Source organism: Numida meleagris, chromosome 20 (genome assembly GCF_002078875.1).
Source record: "Numida meleagris isolate 19003 breed g44 Domestic line chromosome 20, NumMel1.0, whole genome shotgun sequence".
NCBI classification, from domain to species: Eukaryota; Metazoa; Chordata; class Aves; order Galliformes; family Numididae; genus Numida; species Numida meleagris.
The window spans coordinates 1,141,843-1,161,569 of record NC_034428.1 but is presented as its reverse complement, the minus strand read 5'-3'; the positions used below and the strand labels follow the sequence as shown (position 1 = coordinate 1,161,569).

At 48.9% G+C, this 19,727-nt stretch overlaps 1 protein-coding gene across 9 annotated transcripts in view; it reads left to right on the top strand.

Moving 5' to 3' along the window:
- PRDM16 (PR/SET domain 16) overlaps nt 1-19,727 on the top strand; it is a 338,929-nt gene that overhangs the window by 256,693 nt on the left and 62,509 nt on the right. Inside the window, exon 1 of one of the 9 annotated variants that reach the window (XM_021417571.1) lies at nt 13,250-13,298. The exons of the other annotated variants lie outside the window; for them this stretch is intronic. The gene's annotated coding sequence lies outside the window, so the exon portion shown is untranslated. Of the gene's footprint in view, nt 1-13,249; nt 13,299-19,727 lie in introns of those variants that run through there. 9 annotated transcript variants of the gene reach the window in all.

Below are 19,727 nucleotides of genomic sequence, written 5' to 3'. Positions count from 1 at the left end.
CGGATGCTGGAGTTGGGAGCCTGTTTGGTTTGGCCGCTTGCTCAGGAGTTTGGAAGCATCTCCGCGATTCATCCGAACCCCTCTGGTCGGAGGAACACAGATGAAAACCTCACACGTGACATTGACAGAAATGAATTCCTTCTAATTCCACGCACCAACTGGGCTGGAAATACCCGAGAAATAGATTTCCTTGCTGTGCTTTCTCCGTTCTGCTTTAGCCTGAAAGCGTTAGAAGCTGTTGTACATAAAGAACGAGGAAAGGGCCTGATGGAGTTTTTCTTTTCCTCCGAAAGTTCAGAAGTGTAGGAGAGCTGGCTGAGGCTCTGAAGGCGTTTTCTTTCTTCTGGGGTTTCATAGGATGAAATGGCGAGGGCTTTTCCTTTTACTAGATCTAAACGGACCATTCCAGAACCAGCGGAACCGGGACCGTGGATGTCAGCACACAGGGCTGGAGTACATGGGAGGTCAGCTAGGAAATGAGTGGCAAATATTACAAATAACCCCATGTGCAGTGATTTCTTCCAAGCAGAAATAGATAATACCAGTACCCCTCCCGGGTGTTTGCACAGCCAGGGCTAGCTTTGTTAGCGGCCCTTCTTCCCCCGCTGGGTTTAAAGCAGCTCACCTGCATTTAGGGGCTTACCCCGCGCTCCCCCTCCCCATGCTAACACAGCACAGCAAATATTTGTTTGATTTTTTTCTTTCAGTGCCTACCTAAATGAATAACCATTTCCTTAAGAAAAAGGCGGAGGGGTTGGGGTGGGGGGAATGCTGAGCATCCCAATTCATGGGCCCAGCTGCTAAGGCAATGCACTGGGCAATGCACAGCTCGCTCCGGGTACGGGCAGTGAGTGCTTTCCCTCCGACTTTGGACTTGTTTTTGCTGTTCTTTAACGGTGCATGGTGAGTTTTGTGCTCTTTGTTTCGGGCATGCCTTGTCAGACAAACTTTTCTCTCCACATCCGAGTGGATTTGGTGCTCAGGAGAGCTGGCAGGTGAGAAGTTGGTTGGAAGGGCTGGAAGTTACCTCCTAAGGCCCCATCGAGCCTTTGTATTTGCAGCTGTAAGCCAAGCTTCTAAATCAATATAATGAGGAGGGAAAACAGGGATGATAGAATACAGAAGAACAGGTGCAATTAGGGGCAGCAAATTAGTGCCGAAGTGTATTGCGCTGCTGTTGGGAAGGCTTAATGTATCAAAATCTTTTTTTTTCTTTGTTTCAACGTGGAAGTTCTTTGTCCTTGAGGCTGACATTGCTGAGTTTCTATGTATCATTGCAATGGGTGGAAACATCCTTTAGCTGCCAGACAGCACTTACCGATAAGCCGGCCAATTAATAATGTTGATTTGAAAAGCGCAGGAATAGGTGAGAAAGCAAAGTCCTTTGGTAAGTCATATTTGCACAGCATTAAGAGTCCCCTTTTACCTGATCCAGTAAACATGGTATTAGGAACTCTGCGCTATTGAAAAGCTGAGAGACCATAATGATATGTGTAACTGATAATTGCCACTCCTAACTATTCAGCACCCACTTATCATGCCTTTTGTACATACATACCTTTGAAATAGACAGCTTATGGCATATGTACTTCTCCTTCCTAAATACTGATGGGGCGATTTCTTTCTCTGCCGCGTTGCCCTGTTTTATCGCAGAGGAGCAGCGCTTCCTGCAGAGCTGCTGCCTGTGCTGCTGCTGGCCTCAGCAAAGTGGGCGTAGTGTCTGCTGGAAACGAACGGGATGGAAACCCATGAGCAAACGTAAAGCAGTAATTCTGCTGTAACAGCTCCACGCAGGCACTGCGCTGTGCTTTTGGTGGAGCAGCAGAAATACGGAAGGTGTGAGATCGTGGAACCCCGAGCTGGGCCTGGGCAGGGCATGCTGTCATCTGCACCTCTGCGTGTTCCCGTGCTCTTAGAAAGGCACAGAGATGGAAATAATGAGAGGTAGATGAAGCTGTTTGATTAAAGGGCTGCAAGGATGGCGTAGCGCTTGCGTATCCGCTCGCGGCGCTGAGCTGTAGCTTTGGCATGAGCCTGGTTATAATACACAAGAGGGAAAATCACTCTTGGAAAAGAGATGATATTTGGATACTGCGCGGTGTTGCTGCCTTCAGCAAGTTAACTTTATCAGTAGCTGCCTAAGTTCACGTCGATGGCATTAGAACTTATCTGCACTTGTGGTCAGAGGATGGACTTTGGATGCTGCTGCGCTCTCCTGGAATGAGCACCGTGCAGGCCTTGCTCTGCTGCGCTGCTGTTGTCCTCAAACCCATCGTGTGCAGAAAGGTTCCCCAGCGTCCAGCAAGGCTGGAGCAGACCCACCTTGGCCACCACCAACGTATATTAAATATCTGTCCTTTCCCTTGAGAAAGCGCTTTACTTTAGATGAAAAGAAATGCACTTCATATTTCAGCTGATAATGAGAAGTTAATAAAATTGGGATTTTGAGCAATGCGGGACCTCTGACATCTTAATCTTTATTAAAGAGACTTAAACTACCCGGAGCTGCTGGTGCTGACTGGCACAGCCAGACCCGAGGAACACCAGGAGGACTGGGCAAATGAGCTGTTAAACAACTCTTCCTAATCCATCAGGGAGAAACAATAAGTGCTGGAAACATCTATTTACCATGCATCAATCACGCGTACCTAAGCAATTTCTAAGTAATTATACTTCTGTTATGGAGTTCCTGAGATGACTGCTCTGAGTGAGACATTTGCTTTATTGAAACAAAAAAAATTGACTTTGGATGACATATCAAATGTTGTTTCACATTCTGACAGAGTAGTAATTTTTTTGGACATAACCTCTACTAATTGCGGTGTTAAAATCCTATCTGGAATTCAAATAGCTACATGTTTTACCTTTTAAAAGCTTCACAAGAGGAAGGTTTTATATTTTTTAAGTGGTTGAGATTTTATCTGCTGAATTTTGCCAAGTCGGTAAAAAGAGTGTTAGGAGCTGCTTCCCAAGATGTGTAATTTCAGTAGACCTATGGGAAAGCAGTGCTTTGGTGGGTGGAATAATAACCAATTTTTGCTACAGTAAAAGCTCAGTGCCTGCGCTTCTTTCCCCTTCCTTTCTTTCCCCTTCCTTTCTTTCCCCTTCCTTTCTTTCCCCTTCCTTTCTTTCCCCTTCCTTTCTTTCCCCTTCCTTTCTTNTCCTTTCTTTCCCCTTCCTTTCTTTCCCCTTCCTTTCTTTCCCCTTCCTTTCTTTCCCCTTCCTTTCTTTCCCCTTCCTTTCTTTCCCCTTCCTTACTTTCCCCTTCCTTCTTTCCTCTTTCTTTCCTCTTCCTCCTTTCCTCTTCCTCCTTTCCTCTTCCTCCTTTCCTCTTCCTTCTTCCCCCTTCCCCCCTTCCCTTCTTCCTTCTCTCTTTTCTCTTCCTCTCTTTCTTGTTCTCTTTCCTTTCTTTCCCCACTCACTGTCAGGCAAAGACATCCACAAGGTGCAGGCAGGGATGCATTCTGCAACAGACTGATGTTCTCCTGAGGAGAACAAGCCGTGCACACCTCACTGCTTTTGTTGGTATTGCTGAAAATATACAAATTTTGCTTCTATTTTTCCCAGCCAATATAACGTTGCACACGACTAGATAAATTAATGAAGGGCAATTTGTATCTTTGTTCTATAGAGCCAGACAAGGATGGTGCCTTGTGTCTTGTTGACCTTTGCCGCTGGAAGATTGCGGCGTTATAAAAACATATATATGTGTGTTCAACAAGCCCATCATTGTGTGGGGCTTTGAAATGTCGTTTTCTAATCCACTCAGAGAAAGGGGAGGGATAGAGTCTTTGTCAGTATCCAAGCAATTAGGATAATTAAAAAAGAAAGCTTATTGGGTAAACATGCTCTTAGATTGTGACCTCTTAATTAATGGACTACAGGGAGAAATTACAGCAGTGGCAAGATAATTAACACATGCATTTAAAAAGAACTGTTAGACAAGGGTATTATAGGATAGTAAGACACAGATTTGAATCACCGAAGGACTATGGAGGTGAACAAACACAGTTGAACAAGACAAGATTTGCATGTGTGAGTGCCCCGGCACACAAGAGGAACAGATTAGGTTAACTTCGTTATCACGTAGGCGGCCCTCGCGGTAACACGTTCCCTTCAGCCCCGTGTTTTACAAGTCCATGCTGGTTTCTGGGAGATCTCTGCTGGGATGAATCCTGCCCCAGATCTCGTCCTGACATTTCTTGGAGCTCTGAACATCGCTGGTGCTGTGGGGCAGCTCGTGCCCACCGCTGCATTGGTGGCTCTTCCTGGTTCTAACCATCGGAAGATTCTGCCTTCCTTCCTCTGACGTCCGATGAGTCTAATTTCAGCAAATATTTTTAAAACTCTGTCAGTCATTTAAAAAAAAAAAAGTTTAAGAACCAAATTTTTGCGTTCAGAAGCGTCCTGTACTTAGGGAGGGGGAGGAAATCTTACTGCAGACTGCCCCTGCTTTAAGACACCATCAGCTCTGTAACAGGACGGGTATCAATGTGTTCATCTTCCCTTCTCCACGCTGGTCTGGCTGGGACCCCCTGCTCCTGTGGCAGCTGCCAGGTGCCTGCTTGTGCGTGTTTGGAGGGGGATTCCTCAGGCCTGTGTCTTTGTAAGGGCAGTAACCTGCACCCAGTGGTTAGCAGCACTGCAGTAACTGCACTCTTTTAGACCATGCTCCGTCACTGTACGTGCCTGGCTAGCGAGGAGCTGAGGAAGAGGAGCATGCATCTTTCCCCTGTTGGGACACCCATCCATTTATTCACCACGGGCACAGCTGGCCCGAAGGCCACGCTGGCTGTGGGCATTAGGATGTGGCCACTGTCCCTCTGCACGAGCAGCAGCAGGCCGGCCCCAGCCCCAGCTGCACAGCAGCCCCACGCCGGGATGGGCACGGAGGTGTAGGATGCTCCTGGGGCTGGTGGTGCTCACGGCGGAGCCGCTACCGCGCTCTCTCACCACGAGCTCCCCTCGAAACTAAAAGAACAAAATGCAGAAAAGTGTGAGACGAAAGTGACCCGTGCCCAAACCCCGTGCCCTGCCCTCGTGCAGCGCTGAGGCAGGCGGCCTGCACGGCTCCCGGTGCCGCAGAACAAAGCGGGCTCGGCACAGCCCCTGAGCCCCAGCACTCCTCCTTTGTCTGAGCTCAGCCGTCCCCGCGCGGCGCTCGTCCTACCTGGAACATTACGGATGCAAGCAGACAGAAAAATAAAAGCTTTATGAATGTCTGATTAGTGACTCGGGCCCCAAATTTTTAACTAATTGAGTACATTAAATAGTATGTCTCTGAAAGACTCGCACAAGACACTTTTCAAAGCTTCTTTAATAAAAATTCTATTTGGGATTTGACCATAATGGCTATCCTTGCTTGCCAAAACATGACTTCTTAGCAGGTGACTTTCATCAAGTACATCTGAAATAGTACCTAAATGAATTAGCAATAAAATGGACTTAGGCCTAGCAGTAGGAGCCTCCATTAATCTTGGGTTAATCACTAAAGAGATGCCATTCACTTTTCTTAAGAAGTCACATTTTTCTCCCCTTGCTGGCGACCAGATTTCATAAAGTAACATATTTCTAATGAAAGGGCTCTGCTTGAATTAAAACCCTGAAGGTTTATGCAGATTTTAGTTTTGATTACTGCTGGCATGGGCTCTTAGCAGACTCCGGAAGGTAGGTCCGCAGTGAAAGAGTCCCAGCATGCAGTTCATAATATTCTTTGAAATAAAATAGTGCACTTGTACTTAGTGGCTTTAATCAGCTCTGACTTTTGATAGTCAAACAATAGCTAATTACAGTAACACCTGCCTTCTAAGTCATGTCATGTAGGTTATTGCCAACAAGAGACCTTGTATCTTAGCTGCGTGATTATTATAGAGTCTAAAACCTATCTGTTAAAAAAGGAGGGGGGAGAAGAACTGACTTTGGTAGCCATTATCCGTGTTTTCATTGTCTGGTGCATTTCTGGTTTTTCTGTTCGCAGTTTTCCATCTCTGAAAAGCAAAGAGTTGGTGTTTAGGACCAGGCTGGAGGTCTGAGCTTCAGGGAAGATTCGTATTTGTAGCCGTCACCTTTGTGTGAAGCACGGATGAATAATGCTGAAGGCAGAGTCCTGAACGGATTTGAATGTCTCTCAACTTATAGTATACATATATAAAAAAGATAAAATTAAATACACTGTGAGTTGTTTGTACCATCCTATCTCTGGCATGCAGCTGTGGAGTAGGATTTTGTTTCTCTGGCATTAAGTTAATGAGCAGGAGGGGGCAGAGGGCCCGTTTATTTCAGCCTTCCTCAAATTTTGGAAGGGCTTCCTAAAATCAAAAGCCTGCAACTGAAATAACAGCCAATATCTCTGAAAGTAAATCCACACCTTTTTCCTGTGCTCTCCTTCAGCGTGAGGAGCAGTCGGATGCATTTCCCTGCACTTGCCGGCCGCGGTGGAAGCCATAAATTATTGTCTCATTGAAGACTCTCTTTCCTCATTAATTTTGCTAGCAAATAAGTCTGCGTTCTCACAAGCTCAGTCAAGTGAATAACATCAGGTGTTTGCCAGAGGCTGAACGGCCGCTGCAGCGCTTCCAAGGGCTGAGACCAGGGGTGTGCAGGGACCGGGCTGCGCGTCGTCTGCCATACTTTGAGATCTTATATATAAAAATATATAAAACTAAGGGTTATTTGCTGTATAATAATGACTGAAAGTGGTGCCGGGGTACCTTCATCCCAGTGCTGCTCTTTACATGCACGTGAAGGTGTCAGTGTTGCCTCAAGGGAGTTGTGCTCCTTTTTTTTTTACATGATTTGAGACACGGTAAATGCGAGGATGTTAGATTTGCAGCGTGGTAGAGCTTCATGCTTAGCACTTCCTTTTGTTCCCTGTGAAACTCGAACACTCTGTATTGAACTCGAGCCATCCTGTGGCCTGCAAGTGAAGGCGAGCTGTGGGTACGCATCTGGTTGGGGCTTCCAGGTTGGCTCCCAGTTTTCTGTTTAATTTCATTTGGATTCTGACACAGCTGCCCGTCAGTAGGAGAATCCTGCCCGCGTGGTGATCATCATATCTGAGTGCTGGAGGTGTGCACAGATGTTTAAATTTCTTTTTAGAATCAAGCCGTGTGTTTAAAACCCATTCCCTGTGGGTTGTGCAGGTTGCTTGCAATGGAACGTGCTCAGGGTTACTTTGACAAAGAGGGAATACGAGAGCACGTTAAGAGGAACTGGTGTTAACTCTGCTTCCCAAAGCTGCTTTAAGTTCAGCGTTTAATGGGCTGCTTTCTCGCTGTAAGTTATTCTTTCTCACTCCATCATTCGTCACGTTAACCTCAAACTGTGGAGTAAGAACTCTTCTTTATATCAGTTACCATGTTTGCCATATCTGATCAGTTTGATTGATCATTGCCTCAGCCACAGGTTGGTAATAAGCTGTTTTGAGGGAGAGACACATTTCCCATAGGACGAAATTGGCATGACAGCATTACAAACCGGCCATTTATCAACCTGCTCCCGGTGCTCTGCGGCGGAGCACAGCAAGCAGGCGGCCGGGGCACGCGGGCAAACAAATGGGGGCTGTGCTGGAATCAAAATTGGTGGTGCAAATGTCATGCCTAGAGCCCACCGAGCTCCTTGCTGAGCGGGGCTGGTCCCAGTGCGGCGGGCACTGGGAGAGCTGGGAGCTGGTGCACTCTGCTGCTCCCCCTGCCCTTGGACCTGTTGCAGTCGGCAGCCAGCTCACATTCAGAGTCTTAAGAACAGCTGAAATGATGGCTTCTTCCCTTTCTTTTCCTCATAAGTTTCCAAGTGTCTCTGGCAATCCATGGCCTGGGCAGTTCTTTGACAAATGAGTCATTAGAAACAAAACACAGCAAAGCTGCATGCCCGCTATAAATGTTTGGGGAAGAGCTTTTCTGCGATGGCTCAGCACTCTGCACGCATCACCCCGTCTCCTCCTTGCTGCAGTCCTCAATACTTCTTTTATTACAGAAAATTTGGATAGATTAAAACACTGTCGATAGCTCCTTTATTATCGCCTTGCTCTGCACTACGCAGACCGACCAAAGTTCCTAATTAAGCAGGAATTGCATCTTGCAGGGGAATCTCTACGCTGCAGGGATAGCAACAGTGCACTAAGGCACCTCTTATGTAAGAAGTGTCTAAACGTAGCCCCGTGCTTAATTTGACCCCAGCGGAACTGCTCCCACGCACAGAGGTGACACACAGATGTTCCCTGCTGGTTCAGGAGCTGAGTGTTTGCTGCGTGGTGTCATTCTTGCTTTAGCCATGCGTGCGTCTCAGAGGGTTTCCCTTCCATACATCTTGCTTCCCGAGCACCATTGGCTTGACAGTGCGTGTGATGCACATTAGAGGGAGAAATCCATCTTCTGAGCAGCACGGAGTCAGGGGCTCCAGAACTTTTCTCCCGTTGACCCGCTCCCAGCGCGCCGTGCTCGTTCCCGGAGAATTTTGGTGCAGGGCTTTTATTTTACAGGTTGAGCGTGAAGTGATTCCCCCACTGCACAAACTGCAATTTTTAATCTGAATAATAGATTTAGCGGCCACTGGAGTGTAAAATAAAGTACCGCGGCCTAATCAATCAAATCTGCATAGTTCAGAGAGAGCACCTGTATGAGGCTTTCATATCAGAATGTCTGAAATGGTAATAGATGTTTATTAGCGACCATAAAGCTGTTTGAATTTAATATCTCTCTAAATAACACCAACAGCATTAAAACAAATCTCTGAAGCAAATGCAGCCGCGCCATAAACAGCCCACAATGTAAGGTTTAAAGCCATTACAAGAATCCTGCGAGATTCATGGGTTCTGCTGTGGCTTTGGACACTCAGCTGTGAACGAGAAAACACTGCCGTTGTTGTAAAGAGCCCGTCCAACAAGGCACTGCCCAGGTAGGAATGAATGGGCACGTCTGGGATTTAAGCACTAAAGGTGTACAGCGGTCTTGTTACATGTTGCACGGACAGCAGGAGCATCCAACAGGGCTCAGCTATCCCTGAAATGCCTTCATAAACTGGCGTGTGAGCGGTGTAAGGTCAGCCCTTAACCCCAGAGCAGCGCTGGGAAGCACTGGGAGCACTGGAGCAGCAGTGCAGCTAGCTGCGAGTGCTCAGGCTGCTGGGTTACGGATCCCTCGCAGAAGGGAGCCAGCAGTGCTGCGGGTTTTCTTGGCACTTCCACATCTGTCAAAACACGTATGCCTATAAGAAAACAGCACAAAGACCAAACCCTCGGCAAGCCACTGAGCTTCCCTTAATGAACTTGCAAGGATTTTTAAATGGTTAAGGTTTTGAGAATTAAAAATACAGGTTGGGTTTTCTTCTCCTTGGCCAAGGGTTCTGACTTTGCTGGAATTCCTGTATCGTCTTTGGGGCTGGCTGCTGGCTGGCCAGTTCTCAGCCACGTGGCTTTGAGTCCTGACCTGCCTCTGCTTGCTTCTGGGCTTCGTGCTGCAAACCCCGAAGGGTGCAGGGTCCGGAGCCCCGGTGTGTGCACGTGTGCTGCTTCTGAAGCAGAGAGGACAGCGGCCGATCTCCCATCCGTGCATGGGACGGGAAAGCAAATCAAACATCGTTCTGTGATACTGACGCAGTCTGAGGTCAAGGCCCCCAGGACGCAGATTTTGGGAGGGGGGTAAATGCGGTCGGATCAAAGCACCGGGGAAGAACGCGACGTTCAGATGGCAGGAGGTCACGGGCGCTGCAGGATAAGGGGTTGCAGTGTTCGGCGCGGCTGCGGTCGCGGCAGGAGCGGGGCTGGCTCACAGCGGGCAGCTGCCCTGCCCCGGGCGCTCACCGCACGGCCCCGGAACATTGGAGGGCTCTGTGTGAGCACAGCGGGGCCGGGCAGGGGTTCAGCACAGAGCGGGGAAAGGAAAGGGAACCGGCAGCGCCCGGCCCTCGCCAGGGGTGGGAGATGGGGAAGCCGTGGGTAGGAGCTCCCAACAACTGCGAGCAAATGAGCGTTGCTTATCATCTATAGGAAGCGAAGGATTGATATGTGGCGTATGGAAGGTGCTAAGGGAAAAAAGTAGTGCGCTGAAATCTGCTGCCCAGCCACCTCCTGTGCAGCAAACAGCATTTCCTCAGCTTCTTTAACGCCGCGAAATAAGAACCCTGTGTAATAAGAGAATGGTTTCTCGTGTAAGAAATCATTCTTATTTTGCTATAAATTATAAAACAAACCGCCCCCAAGCCAAAAAAAAAAAGAAGTCTGACTGCAGCAGGAACAATTGCAGGAGACAGCTGACGGTGCTGCCGCGCCGCGATAACGGCCGTGATCTCAGCCAGGGGAGCGGGAGAGACCGACCCCAGCAGCAGAGATTTGGTTTTCCATCAGCAGAGAGAGAAAAACTGAAGCACAGGGCGGAGGAGGATGAGCCGGGGTACAAAAGAGGGTCAGTAATTGCTTAAGGGAATTAAAATAACAAAGCTTGGACTAATTTATTTGGTGTTTTGTTGGGAAACCCACAAACAGCAGGAGCCGGCGTCCTCTGTGTCACAGACCCGTCTTCCAGCCCCTTCACCAGTGGCAAGTTTAAGTTCTGCCAGTCTGAACTGAGGTTCATTTTGCACTGCATTTGGCCTTGCACCCATCAGAGTTTGCCTTCATCCCTGAGGCTCCGCTGGCTGAGAGCACCCATCCTAAAGCTGCAGGAGGGGCTCAGGAACACACAGCAGAAGCACCTGGTGCAGCCGGCTGCTCCCCACCCTGTTCATTTGCTGCATCCAACTTCACGTCCTTCTTCATCCTTGCCCTACCAATTCCCCAAAACAAGGCCTGTTCACACTGCCACTCGCTTCCTAGCATTTACTACAAGGTGTCAGCCCTAGCCCACGTTCCCTAGGTGCTGTGACAGGACGCTCGGGAATGCTGAGGGAGCTCCCACTGGAAATGCGGATACGTTTTGTGAGGCAGGAGCAAAGTGCTGGAGACAGAACCAAGATGTTCTGGGTCCGCTGAGCAGTTGCACTGCTGGTTGTACGAGCGCCTGCGGTGGGGTGAGCGGCTGGGCACGGAGCTGGCAGCACCTCTGCCAGTTTTCATACTCTCTGCTGGGTGATAAATGAGTGAACCAGGCTCAGCAGGTAGCGGACCTACCTCACAGTGCATCAGGATGAGAGTTCAGGAAGAAAGAAATGTTGAGACTGGTGTCTGGTGTAGCACACCTCATGTTTCACGTATCCCCGCTTTCTGGACCCACCTGTTAAAACAACTCCGGATTTGGTACATCTTTTCAGAGGCATAATCCTTACCATACCAAAATGCCCCCATCTGATGATGTGATGCAGAATAAGAGCTGATCACACCAGCATCCAACCTGAAGCGAGGTACGTTAGTGACTACAAACTAATCATTTCCCATCCTTGTAGCAGAAGGGAGAGGGATCCTGAGTGTGGGGAGCTAGAGCATGAGGGGCTGGGGCTCACGTCTGCCCTACCCCATGCTCAGACAGCATGGAAGGGTGAGGGTGCTCCAGGATGCAGCTTTGGCACAGAGATCACATGGCACAGCGCACGTGGTCCGGTGTCAGAGGCAGTTAGGACTACGTAACCGTCCTCTGAAAGGCTTGATGTGAGTTTTGTTAAAAAATAAAGGTAGTGTCCAACCACAGCACTCATTTTTCCAAATGAAATAATTTGTATTTCAAATGCATTTTTTTTCCCCTACTTCTTCAAGTACAGCCAAAGGCCTTAGCCTGCCTTCAGGATTAGCAGCCAGTACCATTTCAATTTATAAATGAAGCTCTTTTTGATTTGCAAATAAAAAGCATCTGAAACCACTAACCAACTTGGCTTCCATTTTTATGCCTATAAAAATGTCTGAACCATTTGTTTTTTAAATTTTCTAACTGTAAAAATTGCTCCTACAACCAAATATATTCAAGTTTCAATTGGAAGAAAACTTTTTTTTTTTTTTTTTTGGTTGAGAGGAGTTAACAATTCCTCACAATTGCAAGGACATTAGAACAACTGGTTCATAGAATCATTAAGGTTGGAAAAGACCTCTAAGATGATCCAGTCCAACCATCCACCTAGCATTAATATTGCCCACTAACCCATGTCCCTGTGTACGTCATTACACATTTCTTGAACGTCTACGTGGGATGTAGACAAATTTCAGGTGAAATAACCCCGTACCCAGCGTTTGACCTGCACTGCTGAGACAAAGACCTCATTGAGGAAACCACCAGGAACGCTAACTTAGGGCGAAGCCATTGCAGCTGGGTGGCAAAATCATCTGCAAGATTGTGTGAGAGCAGGGACCACCAGGAGCACTGCCAGGAAGGCTCTGTCCACACGAAGGGGTTTTGTAGCCCAGGGACGTCAGCCCTGCTTCGTGCCTCTCCTGTGCCCTCATCCAGGCAGATACCGTCAAGAGTATTTTCACTGCTTTCAAAACATGGTAAGTTTTTAAAATTCTGAACAAGTTGATTTGAGCTAGGATTGTGTCAGAACGTCAGATGCTTTTTGTTTTCTGGTGGTTTTTTTTTTTGGTTTTGTCTGTGTCGCTCGGACAGGTTTCAGTCTCTGCACCGTCTCCCAGGTCCCAGCTCCGTAATGCCCCGCGTGCAGGAGTGGTTTCTGCTGCCAAGAGGTGAGCAGAGCCCTGCAGGAACACCCCACACACAGCTCCTGCGGTGGTGCCGAGGCACAGGGGCCGGCTGCGGGGTGGGATGGGCTGCTTGGCTGCACTAGTTACTTGGCAAATGGAAAAGGAGAAAACAAGCCCAGGTCGGCCCTCCCGCCTCGCATTTTGCTGCTTTGGGGCGGCTCTTCTCACTCTTTTCCCCGTCGAGTCCGTCAGTTTCGTTATTCTTTGCGTGCATCCCAGGGAAGCGTTGTTAGGAGCCCTCAGTAGATAACGGGAGGGCAAAGCATCCAATTCATTTCTTCTTCAGAAGCCGTTCCCCTTTCATTGTCTCTGAACTCTGTTTCAAGATGTTTCTGCTCACTCTGTGCAGTACAGCGCTTTGCAGCGGACGCATTCGTAACCCATATTTGAAAAAAAAAAAAAAAAAAAAGGGTATTTAGCAGCACGGTGAGCGCTGCTCCGAACTGCGGGGCCCGCGGTGACCGAGGACCGAGCCCCGCGGTGACCGAGCGCCGAGCGCCGAGCGCCGAGCGCCGAGCCCCGGGCCGGGCCGGGCCGCCTCCCGCGCCGCGCGCCGCAAGCCCAGTGCTAGGGCGCCCCCTCTCGCCGCGGCCCGGGACGTGTTGCGAAGCCGTAAAAGCAGCGACAGTCCTCTGCCCTTCTCCAGGCTGACAGCAACGCTTCTGAAGACTTTAAATAAGTAAATAGAAGCGAAGCACGCGTGTTTTCTGGCTGGGGGTAGTGAGTGAGGCGCGCGTGAGGAACGGTGCCTCGCTTGCTGGAGGTGGGGGCTGTGTGTGGGGCTACCTGCCCCAGAAGCGTGGCCTAGTCCTGCTGAGCTCCCCGGGCCGCGGTCACCCCTCAGGCTGTGTGTGTGGGGTTGTGTATGTGGGGCTGTGTGTGGGGGGCTGTGCGTGTGGGGCTGTGTGTGTGGGGTGCCACACCAGACCCCCGTCCCCCTCCCAGGCACCATTCTGCAGACCAGGGCGCCCAGCAGGGCCTGTGTGGGCCCAGCTGGGACTGGGCCCCAATTGACCGCTTCAGAGCCACTCACTCATCAGATGTGAGCTCAGACGTAACGTGGTTTGGTTTGGTTTGGTTTGGTTTGGTTCGGTTTGGTTCTGTTATCAGCCTGCCCTTGGCTTTAAGGAAATCCGTAATAAAATGTGGCCGGTGCCTCCTGACAACACAAATGGTAGAGATCCAAATATCCCGATCAACGTATTCCAGATTTCCTTTGGAGAAGGGAAAGTGCCATCTATTTTACTTATTTTCCAGGTCAGAGTGTTATTAAAGGATGATGCGGCTGAATTCCAGCTTTGATGGTGCAGGTGGTTCTTTGATTGGAAAAGTTGCTCCTGTTTACATTGGTCCGAGTGGGAGATGAATTCATTTTCACATCACTCCTCAGTTTCAGTGTCGGCTGCAGGAGGGTTTGGTTTATGCAGTTTATGTCTCTATCAAGGCCTGAACGGTTGTGGTTCTGTTCCTAATATTGGGTCTGTGAACACTACATCAAAAATGACAGCACTTTTCTGGAGATTATGATTGCAATAGAATGAGCCGTTCCTGGATACACGGCTCCCAGGGCTGTGGGGGGGTTTGTCAGAAAAGAGATAGCACTCAGAAGTCCATTTGTTCACATTTAAAAACAAACACTAAAATAAACTGAACAGCAAAAAGAGCCCTGTGCTGCTTGTGGTACTAGTGATGCCAAAAGGGCCATTTTCAATTTTGCCAAAAGGACAAAGGGTTTAACTGCGAACGTCTCTGCAAGTAGTTGGATGTTGCCCGCTCAGTCATTTTATTAAATTACTCCAAACTCTGTCGAAGAAACACCACTCGTGGCATGGCAGCACTGGCAGCACAGAGCTGTGCTTCGTGCCGTGTTCCCCTTGGGGTGATCTTGGGGCAGCAGCGGTTCCCCCCCTCTGCCAGAGCCAGTCCTGACCCCACTGCGTGCACTGGGACGTGGGGAGGGCCTGCCATGCTGCTATGGGGCGGCTCGGGGAGCAGCAGCCCCTCTCTGAAATTCTAGATCGATGTCTCTAGATACTAGAGCCTGCAGCACGTTGGGACCAGTTCCAGGTTTTGAGAATGTTGAAATGTTGTCAGACATGTTCTGAATTTGTGGTTAACTCGGAGCTGCCTGAACCGTGTTTTAATGCTGTGTGGATCCCTTTAACCCCTGAACCATAGGAGAATAAGGCCCTAAGCTAACAAAATAACGGCGCGGTGCCCTGTTCCAAATTGTTCAGATTTGTAATGACGCTGGAAATATTTCCGTGGCATGTGTGTGTGACACTCACTAAAATTTTATTGGACCTGCGCTTGAAAATTAATTCACAAAGGGCAGAGGTAGGAAAATCTTGATGAACCGTTAATCAGCCCCTCCTTAGCAGCAAAAGCAGGCACATGTTTATGTAATAAGCTGAATGTGTTCAGTGACAGTTTTCTTTATCTGGAAGTACCGTTTCTGTTTCGAAGTACCGGCGAATGCAATCCTCTCATTATTACTACTTAAAAATATCTATTTATTTAGTCTTTTATTTTTTATAACTCTCACTATCTGGAAACATTCAGGCAGCCTCCTGTGGCAGCGATAATACTTCTGTGTACACACGTGCAGCTCTGTGGGCAAGCACAGGGCTGCGCGTCGGTGTTTGTGGGACATCCATGCCATACGTCAGGGCCTGATCAGCCTCTCCCCCCCACATTCATAATCTCATATGTTCACCAAACAAAACGAATCGTGGTGAACGTGAGGGGCATTCCAGGCTTTAGGAGCGTAAAAGCCTTCCTGACTGTACAGGGTGTGCAGAAGTGCCACTTCAGTTCTAATCTAAATAACCTGAGTAGTTTGTTTCGGGCCAGTGTGGACGGAGGAGTTGCAAAATGTTGGGCTTTATCCAAGTTTGTTCCCAACTAAAAGCCCGCCTTTAAATATTACATATGTGCTTGCTCTGGTTTGGGGTTCTTTTATTACTCTGAACACCCTGTGGGTACTCCCTGCTTTACAGGCAGTTGCAGATAACAGGCTCCGAGCGTGAGAGATCGCATCGAGTTCAGTGCAAATGAAATACGCTGTATTGCAACGCAGTGCAGGATGCCTGCTCTCAGCAGCTAGTTTTCCATGAATTGATGAGATGTTCTCAGGCTGTTTTAACACACCTGTAATGGTTTGAGAGGTGGCAAGCCTCTGGCCGAGGCTGCCTGCATTCACATACCCAGGGGAGCTGATGGAGCCTCAGAAAGAGTTAGTTTGCAATGCTCTGGTGAAGGTGAGGTCCTCCTGCATTGTGTGGGAGCCAGCGTGCTTGGTTTGCTCTAGGCCGCCCTTCATGGCAGTGAATTTAGCTGTGGATACACAGGGAGAGCGGGAGCAGGGGCCCAGCATCCCGTGGCAGCTTTCAAGCAGCTTTTCTCAGTGAAATCAGAGTTTGTAAAGACAGTTTCAGGTCACGTAATCATCAAAGGGTTAATTCTAATTTTGAACTTCCCAAATGTCAGTGCTCTTCCATCCCAAAGTACAGCAACTGCCTTTATCAACATATGCTTTTCATTACCTACAAGACTTACAATATTTTTGGTGTCTGTATCAACTTGATTCAATTACTGGTACCACTGCGAGGGAACATTACCTCCAGGGAAGAGGGGGTGAATGCATCAGTGCCCATGGATACAGTGTACGGAGCAGATTAATATAACAGATTTACATCGAGACTGCTGACTCCATTACTTTAAAACTCCTGTAATTGACTTTTTTAAAAATGACATTAGCATTTAAATGGTACTATCGTTACAAGGGTGAAGGTTCAGCGGAATATGATCAATTTATTGAGCCCCTCAAATGTTCTTTTGATATTTATTTCTTGTTGTCATGCTGGAGGGCTTTTTTGGTGTTTTGTCAGACATGAGAAAAAGTCCCTGCCACCGCGCTGCTGGGCTCCCTGACAATGCGAGTACGTGGCTGCAAAGTGTGCTGTGGCTTCCAGCACTGGAAAGCAAACTGCAGGATTCCAGAGGCTCCCAGCCGGACGCATGCGGGCACTTAGGGTTTCATTCCTGGAAAAGGAGGCAGTTTGAGAAATGGGGGTTTCCCGCTGGAGGTTTTGTCACTTTGGGTTTCAGCGCTCACTCTGGCTCTGACATCTTTCCAGGCGCTGGTGCTGGGGGAGGTTTGGGTGACTGTTGGAACGCGCAGGCATTTCTGCGCCTGGCTGGAGCTTTCACCGCCGCGGTACAGAATGCTGCCCATCTTTTCCTCGCGTTGGAGGTTTGGATGAGGATTTCTTTCTTTGCTCCCGATTCGCCCTACGGGATGCGTCCTGGGTGGTTGGGGCTGGATCCAAGAGTGTAGGGGACACTCAGGGACAGGAGGGCTGGGAGGAAAGGATTTGTCCTGCACCAGGAAGGGGAGCTTTGCCTGGTGGGCACGGCGTGCTCGTGGGGCTCTGACCCAGAGCCTGGGGCAAGCTGCAGTGTCTGCATTAGCTCCGATACGCGCGCCTCCGAGCCCGTCCGATCCGAGCGTGGACTAACCAAGCAGCCCGTGGGCTGGCGGTGAGTCCGCTTTGCTTTCTCCATTTTAGAAAAGAAAATTCTGAAAGGAGGAAAGAAAGACCAACCAGACTGCCCGTTGTGTCTGCGCGCTGCGGCTCAGCGCTGCTGCTGGTCCCACTGATGGATACCAGTCCTGCTCTCGGAGCGGAGCCAGCGGTCAGGCTGCAGTGGCAGGGGGGAACCCGGTGTCCCTCCATTTCCCTCGCCATAAAAATGCTTGGTAATGACCCAGTTCGACCCTGCCAGCTCTCCCTGACCTCCTCCTTTTCAGGATGCTGCTTAATTTGCACTAATTACATTCCATTCTGACAGGAACTTGGACATTGTCTCAGCTTGCAGGTACTTTCTCTGCTGTATTCCAGCACAGAGGACTCCTGAGACTGAGCAAGAAAATGGCAGTAACTAATTTATGAAAATCCACTTTAATGTAATACGTAAATGGTTTACAGGTTGTGTAATATATATACGCAGATATACCTTCAAGTTTGGCCTCGTGCTTTAATTTTGACTTCAGTAGGATTCAGGAGGGTTGATTAAACTAGCAGCAGCGCTTTGAGAGAACAAATAGCTGTGTTGGCTTTGGGGATTTTTTGGTTTTCTCCAGAATTCCATGGTTTAATTCCTAATTTAACTCAAGGCTTGATGGCTGCTAAAGAAAATTCTGCTTCGCAGGGGTCACTGGCATAGGAAAAAGGAGAACTGGTGAACAGGTCCAGCTGTGCTCCTTCTGAAGTCAAAGCTGAGCAAGGATGTGCGTGCACGGATGGACAGATGGGAGCAATGCATTCAGATGTTTCATTGTTGTTGTTTTACAATAGAATGACTGGTAAACCTGTCTGACAAATTGTACCCCAAATGGGTTTGTGTCCCAGCATCTGCTTTGGCTGCAACCTGATGCTGTGGCTGCCCGAGCTCTGCTGTGTGCTGGCACAGGGCTGCTGCTGCTGGAGCCTGGCAGCCCATGGGGAGGAACTGTGTTAAGGAAAAGCTCCAAGTGCTTCGCTCCTCGTTGGGCTGAGCTGCTGGGGCCATGTGCTTCCATGTGCCTGTGTCAGTGCTTGCAGCTCACAGTTTCCTTTGCAGCAGAAGCCTCTTGGTGCTTGTTGAGCAGCGGGATGGCTGAGCACGGCCCTACAGGAAGAGCAGCGGTGAAGGCACTGCTTGGCGGCCGCAGTGACCGGGGCTGGGAGGAAGGGCCACGCTCGTATGGAAGCGGATTTCAGTATGAAGCCTCCAAGTGATGGATAGAAAGTATAAAGCACATGCCAAGGCTTTGTATTACTTTCAAAAGAATAAGATACGAGCCATTGTTGGAGCTCCACTAAGGCTTTTAGGCACAGACGGTATCAGTAAAGTAGTTGCATGTTTCAAAATATTGTATCATTTTAAAGTGCAGCGCACATGAGATCACTGAAACGGGATATGCCAATTTGAGCTCGGTCATATAATGCAGCTCTGTGTCTGCAGAGACAGAGGCACCCTGAACCCAAAATCCCTTGAGCTGTCTTTCAAAGAGTGATAGTTACGGAAATTAGCCGTGCAGAAATCCATACTAATCATTCATCAGGAGCCTTATTAACCGCCCGGCCCGGCCCTGGGAGCGGGCAGCAGCCGGCACGGCTTCGCTTGCACCCGCGGCCGCTCCGTGCTGCCTTCCCCTGCCCAGGGACATGGCTTGGGCCAGCTGGGCTTCCTGCAGGGAGTGCTGCACTCCGCCTTGCCCTTAGTCTTATCAGAGATCCTTCCTAATACCGACTTGAGACCTGTTGTGCAGGGAGAAGAATGCGTTAGTGCTTCGGCAGTGGGAGTTGCGAGCCCAGCCCTCGGCGTTCCCATCTGATGTTAGCTTCAAGTGAAACCCAATTAAATCCCACTCTTGGGTTCAAGGACTTTGGTCTGTGAATCTTACTCCTGCTAATATCTCCTCTGCAAGGGAAACAAAGGGCATGGAGGAGATAAATAATACTTGAAAAAGACAGAATCTTTTTTGTCTGCTGCTTTATCTGTAGTTTGACTGTGTTCCTTAAGTGTTGAAAGGGGCACTTTCTTGGCAAGTATGACACACATAACCTTCACCCTTGACTGCACTGTCTAGAGGCAGTTATAAATTTGAAGATGAAGGACGTGAACAAGAGTTACTTTATAGGATGCTTTCTCGTGACAGCAGGGAAAGGAGAGTGGGACGTGTGGGCACAGCTGCCCTGCGTGGGGCAAGGCTTGCCCAAAGGGAAGAGTTTCTATCCCCATCGTATGGTTGTATTCTGAATGCTGTGTGTGAGCTTGCGTGTAGAAAAGAAACCGCTGCACAGCTTTTTAGGCAGCATGGAAGACTTTAATAAAAGCCTTTTAAGGATTTTTTTTAACGTCAGAACCGTGAAATTTTGGGGGGCTTGGATGTGACAGTCAGCACGCTCATGTGCATCCTGCCCTGCACCTGCTTATATCGCAGCGCTGAACTTTGCTTCTGCGCTTTAAATACAATTCCGTGATTACTGCATAAATAAAGAGAGTAAGGCGTCCAGGCCATGAATGCGGGAATGCACTTTGGGCAAATCCATGGGTGGTG